The 6868-nt window shown below is 36.4% G+C and overlaps 1 pseudogene; it reads right to left on the bottom strand.

Moving 5' to 3' along the window:
- Positions 1 to 2240: 2240 nt before the first annotated feature.
- On the bottom strand, positions 2241 to 4122 carry LOC114199387 (plastin-3 pseudogene; annotated as a pseudogene).
- Positions 4123 to 6868: the final 2746 nt, after the last annotated feature.

The raw sequence follows: 6868 nt of genomic DNA, 5'->3' as shown, positions 1-6868 counted from the left end.
TGAGTGTGGAGCCCGATGCAGGACTTGATCTCTCATGAGATTATGACCTGAGCCAAAACCACTAGTTGGACACTTAACTGACTGAGCCATCCAAGCTTCCCAGAAGTTTGTCAATTCTATTGTCATTTCCACAGAACCAGTGTTAGGTTGCATTTATTTTTTCTATTGATTTGTTCTGAATGTCATTGGTTTCTATTCTAATTTTTATTATTTCCTTTATTCTGCATGCTATAGTCTTAGATTGCTTTTCATTCTCTAGTTTCCTAAGGTGAAAGTGTGCTGTTTAATCTCTAAGTATTTTCAGATATTTTAGCTGTTTTTCAGTTATTACTTTCTAGTTCAATTCATTGTGGTCTGCAAGAAAACTTGGTGTGATTTCTAATCTTTTACATTTTTGAGTTGTGTTTTATGACTCAGAATGTGGTTATCTTAGTGAATAGTCCATATAAATTGAGAAGAGTGTGTATTCTGCTGTTATTGAATGATATATTCAAGAAATGTCAATTATATCCAGTTGATTGATAGTGTTATTCAATTCAGCTGTATCATTACTGATTTTCCACCTCCTGGATCTGTCAATTACTAATAGAGTTGTGTTGAAATCCCCCATGATAATAGTGGATTTGTCTGTTTCTCCTTATGGTTTGATCAGCTTTTGCCTCACTTTTTTTTGACACTCTGTCATTAGATGCATACATGTTAAGGATTTTACGTCTTCTTGGAGAATTCACCCCTTTATCACTATGTAATGTTCCCCCTTTTTACTGATATTCTCCCTTGTTCTGGATTGTGCTTTGTCTGATACTAATATAGCTACTCTGGCTTTCTTTTGATTAATGTTAGCATGGTATATCTTTCTCCAACTGTTTACTTTTAATCTATCTTTGCCTTTATATTTAAAGTAAGTTTCTTGCAGACAACATATAGTTGGGGTTTGACTTTTTTATCCACTTTGCCAGTCTTAGTTTTTTAATTAGTGTATTTATACTATTCACATTTGAAGTGGTTATAAATATGATTGTATTAATGTCCTCCATGTTTGTAATTGTTTTCATTTGTTGAACTTATTATTTGTTCCTTTAAAAAAACATTTTCCTCTTTTTTCTGTCTTCTCTTGTTTTTTTTTTTTATTATGTAAATGCCTTTATTTGAACTAATACATTGCTACCAGATTACATCACTTTTCAGAGTTAGAGTAACATTATGATCTTGGAAACTATAGCAAACAGCTTGACAAAGCAAGAGTACATTACGTCCTACATATATATTTTTATTTTTTAGTGACCACGTCTCCTTGTTTTAGGTGGTAAATTAGAAAATTTATGGTACGCTTAGCATGCTTGGCCTACCGTCTCCTGTCTACATTCTGAGCACACTCTCTCCTCAAAAGTGTCATATTCAACAGCATTTTAAATCTAAAGAGGGAGTTTGATGATATAGGCTTTTAAAACAAATAAGCATATATGGAACCAAGTGTTTGAAGACAAAGTATGTCAGCTGTTTACAACTTGGGTGTGAGAGGGTCGATGCAAAATCAAGGGACACTTTTCCTCTACCTACAATGTATGGTTTTTACTTACTTGAAGACCCCTTAAAAAAAGTAGCAAAATCAGCAGTCTCATTTAATGTAATCAAAATATTCTTAAATGTACAAAAAAGATCACGTAGAAAGAATACTGTAAAAAGATACTGATTTTAAGAATAAAAGAATACGAAAAGCTTCTATTACATTCTGCACAGCCAGTTACTCCTGCCAATGTTCAGTACTACAAAGATAAGCAAAGGATACTCATATCCAGATACCCTCTGAGCCCAGTTCTCGAATAAGAACTAGCATCCTGGATGGAAACGCAAAATTATGGTCTAACAATATTCATTCCAATCATCTAAGCAAGTCCCAAGAGGTGAACATTCTAAGGGGGGGCAAAGATACACAGAAACGACATACAGCAATGGGAAATGTCAGGGGCAGCGATCTAGGAGGAGAGAGAGTAAATGATTTGGCCATGAGCGCATTTCAGGGGTGCCTGACAAATCCAACTTTGACTACGGGAAAGAGGAGTTGTTGCCATTAAAACTCTTTCCCCTGTGAGCTCTCATGATGAGGAGTCTTGTTCATCAAAACTCTGAGTCCTTTCAATGACCATCAGTTCCTTAAGCCATGAGCACTTCCCCTGGAAAGAGTTGACCTGCTAATCATGCACCTGGGAGCAAGGTTGTTTTTATTCGAATTGGTTATTTTACACCCTCTTCATCCCCCTGCCCATCAAGCACGCAAACACGGTCATGACCATCTTGGGCTTTACTTCCACAAGGTCTTCGGGGAGAGCATACACCCTGGCTCCGATTCTTCTAGCCATTGACACGGCGTACTTGGCATTATTGTGCTTATCGTCTTCTGTCAGATTGCCACTCTTAACAAGGTCATAGTTTATGCAGCCCGGCTGGATGGCGTCAATTAAGTCCACAACTGCCAAACTGGAGCTGATCGTCTTGTCCTTAAAACTCTGAATGGAAGTTGATTTTCCAGCTTCACTCAATGTTCTGTTCACCCAGCTGACAATGATGTCATCATTAGCTTTCTGCCCGTCTCCGAGGTCTTCCAGAACATTGAGGGTATATCTTCTCATCAGCTGCCAGACTAAAGCTAAAGTCAGAGTCTGGTTTCCATCGTTCAGGTCTTGCCCTCCGATACCAACCAGGGAGAATTTGGCAGGATGCTTCCCCAGTTCAACAGCATAGTTGCAGTTTTCTAGCTTTTTCATGTTGGCTCCAAGTTTCGGGTATGGAGGTTTATTAACCTTACTCCAGTCAACAGGAACTTTAATTCGTTCATACAACTGTAAGATTACCAGGGCATCCTGCAGGTCAGCATAGAGATGGTTTACATGGGGATTAACACCAAGAGAATTCATCCAGTTACGGAAGGTTCTTTCTTCACGAGTTTCTCCTTCCAACAGAGTCCAGTCAATATCCTGGTTCTCGGGCTTGGTTAGTGCCGGGTATTTATTAAACAGGTTAGCCACAAAGGCTAAGTTCAGTTTGGGGTTTCCACTGACGACATCAGCAGGGGTGACAAACTGTCTGCAACCCAACTTGTCTGCTTGTTGAAGCATACTCTCAGCTCTCTTCAAATCATGTTTCATTGAAACCTGACATGTTAATATCTATCCGTGGTTCACCTTCCTTCTGTCCTTTTGGTGCAATTTGATTGAGAAGATGGAAATAGGCTTTGGAATCCTTGATGTCAGCACTAAAGTTGTTGATTTTTTGCCAGCCCGAGTTTTCCAAGTGAAAGTTTGCCCATCTGAGCAGAAGCTCTTCTGGAGACAATTTCATAAGCTCCTCCAAAGTCTCACCATCTCGAAGTAAGGCGGCCAAGGCTTCATTCCTGCTTAATTCAATGTCGGCGAACAAACCAATCTTAATGATCTGCCAAAGCAGTCCCAGAACCAGATGCGGTTTCCCAGCCCGCAAATCCTCTGCACCGATGTTCACAACGTGACACCCAATGGCGGAAGCAGAGTTCAGTGCCAAGTTTAAGTTTTCCTGAATGATGAAGGGTGTCAGTTTCTTCTTGTTGATTGCTCTTTCATCAATTGTATCAGGAACTGAAAGGTTGATCATTTTACAAAGCACAATTCCATCACCAACAGCTTTGAACAGGTCGTCGGTATTTGGGTTCATGGGTATAACATGTCTGCAGTCAGGATCATTTTCCAAAGCTTTGTTTATCCAGTTAACAAAAGCGTATTTTTCTTCCTCTGAGTAAGAATGCTGCGTTCCTTCACTGGACAGCTCGGAAGTGCCTCCCAGAGCACAAATCCCTTCTTTCCTGTTGATTGCTTTGCGGAAGGTTTTGGCAATGTCACTGCTTTTTACCTCTTGGAAAATATAAACAAATTCATCGAAGCTTATCTTCCCATCTTTATTCCTGTCACCATCCAGCATGAGTTTTTGAATAATTTCTCTCACTTTATACCCTGGTAATGGCATATTGGCTTCCTTGAAAAGCTCATGAAGTTCATAGTCACAGATGAATCCGTTGCTGTTGAGATCAACTTTTGCAAAGGCCTCTTTGAGTTCATCAAGCTCATCTTTGGAAATCTGAGTGGTAGCCATCTCCTCCATTTAAAGATATCAAGTCGCAGAGTCCCGGATCTGGCCCGACAGCCTCCGTCCGACGCACTCCGACAACTTCTGCCTGTCTTCTCTTGTTTTAATTGAGCATTTTATATGATTTGATTTTCTTTCCTCTCAGAGCATATCCAAAAGAATTTTAAAAATTTATGATGGTTTCTCCAAAGTTTTCAATATCTATTTAGAACTAATGTACATCCACTTTCAAATAATTCTATACTCTTTCATGGGTAGTGGGGGAGTCTTATAGCAAAGTATTCTTAATTCCTCCCTCTAATCCTTTATAACATCACTTATTTCACATATCTATATACTGAAGTCATCCAATAGTTAGTAGTATTAGTTGCTATTACTACTTGAACAGGAATTCAAATAAAATTAAGAAAAAAATAAAAATATTTAATTTTACCTCATTTATTCCTCTCAATGCTCTTCTTTTCTTTATTTAGATCCAAGTCATTTTCATTCTCTATGGAGAACTTATTTTACAGTTCTTGTAAGGATCATCCACTGGTGATAAATTCCTTCAGTTTTGTCTGAGAAAGTCTTTGTTTCTCCTTTACTTTTGAAGGATAATTTCACTGGATACAGAATTATTTCTTTTTTTTTCTATAAACATTTTAAATGTATTTCACTCAGCTCCCCTTCTAGTTGAAATGATTTCGGATGAGAAGTCCAATGTAATTCTTATCCTTTTTCTTATTAAATAAGATTTTTTTCTTCTCTTGACTGAAACAGGATATTTTTTTTTTTCTTACAATATTTACCATGAAAATTTGGTAGAGTTCCCCAGGATAAAATCTATGTAAGTTTGGGAATCCCCCAATACTGAGCCCCAGTAGTTCTTAGCTCTCATGCCAGTCCACACTCAGCCTTCAATTCTTCAATTCTTCAATTCTCATTAAAGTGACCATATGAGTGTCCCCACCCACTGTCAGATCCAGTGGCTTCTAGGTTGAGTTAACAGAGCCTAGTTTTGATTCTTTTTATCCACTTTTTCCTCAGCTTTTGAGTGGATGCTTGCCATGTGATGGCAAAACTCTGATGAATCTAAGAAAAGTATTGATTTTTAGTTATTCAATTATTTTTCTTCTTGGGAGTACAAGAATAATGACTTTTAAGTTCTTTACATGTTGGAACCAAATTGTGTTTTAGAATCTGTCCACTTGTGGTCAGTTTTAGTAATCATATTTTCTTTGAAAATTATTTATGACACTTAGATTTCCTGTATCAAACTAGATTTTGTTAAGCAAACTATAAAAATTTTTAAAAATTTCTTCTCTATCTGTACTTATCTCATCCTTATCATTTATTATGTTGTGTTTGTGTATTTTACCTGAGTTTTTCTCTTATTACATTAATGTTGAATTTAGTTCATTGTTTCTTTGAAAAATGGTTCTTTGGAATATTTATGGTTTTTACCTTAATTCATTTTTTGTGTCTTCCTCAAAATTGTTTTAATTCTCCTAACATCTGAAATGGGATGCTAAATTCTTTTATTTTCATTCTTTCTTTTGTAAACTTAAGTGTTTAAGAAATGATTTTTTTCCTCTGAGCAGCGCTTTTTTTTTTAAGATTTTATTTGTCTATTTGTCAGAGAGAGAGGAGAGAGAGAGAGCACAAGCAGGAGGAGTGGCAGGCAGAGGGAGAAGCAGGATCCCTGCTGAGCAGGGAACCTGACACTGGACTTGATCCCAGGACCCTGGGATCATGACCTGAGCCGAAGGCAGATGCTTAACCAATTGAGCCACCCAGGCGACCCTGAGTACTGTTTTATCTGACTTATTGTGTATTTCAATGTGCAACATTCCAATTAATTACTTAATTGCCTTCTGGATATTATATAATTTTTATTTTTATTTCCTCTTTGACCAAATATTTATTGAAGAGATCTTTTCTAAATTTCTTTTTGTTGGGAAAAATTCTCTTTTTCTAGTCTATTGCGTTATAGTCATATTATACATTATTATTTAAATCATTTTATTTTATCATAGTTTTCTATGACAATATGAGGACAATGCATATGTGTATGTTGGTGATATGAAGGTTTTTCTTATGTTTTTAGTTGACACACTTTACATTATTAGGATATCTTATAAATTATGTTATTTTTATATTATATAGATTTTTTTTAATGAACTAGAAGAGGTGAATTGTGTTTCTGTCTCTTCCTTTTTTCTTCTATCATCATAGATGTAATAGGATAAAATGTTGCTTAATGTAAGATGAAATTATTCATAAAAATATTTCCTAAACAAGGAAGAGATCATAAATAATAAACAATATTTCTAAGTCTAAATAGATCTTTTTTATGTAAATGACCAAGCAATGCAAGGCAGCTATACCTGCCAGTGTTTGTTAAACTTATTGCCAAGCCTATTGATCTCACTATCTGGTATCAAGACAAATGAAGTGGTAACACAAGTGCTATATTTGGTCCTGTACTTATATGAAACTAACTCATTCCTATAGTCAAGTCAATTAGAGCTGAAAATGATATTATAGCCCTCTAGTAGTCCCTCTAGTCTCATTTACAATGGAGAAACCCAAGGTCATATAACTAGCTGGTAGTATTGTCAGAACTGGTCCAAAGATGTTCCTCTTAAAAAAACACACAAAAAAACAAAAAGCAAAACAACAACAACAAAAACAAAAACAAAAAAACTTCTTACTCTCTGGAGCAGTCTATTTGCATCACAGCTTGTGTTCTAGCCAGGTTATGGTATAC

The sequence above is a fragment of the Eumetopias jubatus genome, unplaced genomic scaffold, assembly GCF_037043125.1.
Source record: "Eumetopias jubatus isolate StellerSeaLion01/CBP00866 unplaced genomic scaffold, mEumJub1_p1.0 scaffold_9, whole genome shotgun sequence".
Lineage (NCBI taxonomy): Eukaryota > Metazoa > Chordata > Mammalia > Carnivora > Otariidae > Eumetopias > Eumetopias jubatus.
The sequence above is the reverse complement of the archived record's forward strand: the minus strand, read 5'-3'. Positions and strand labels throughout refer to the sequence as shown.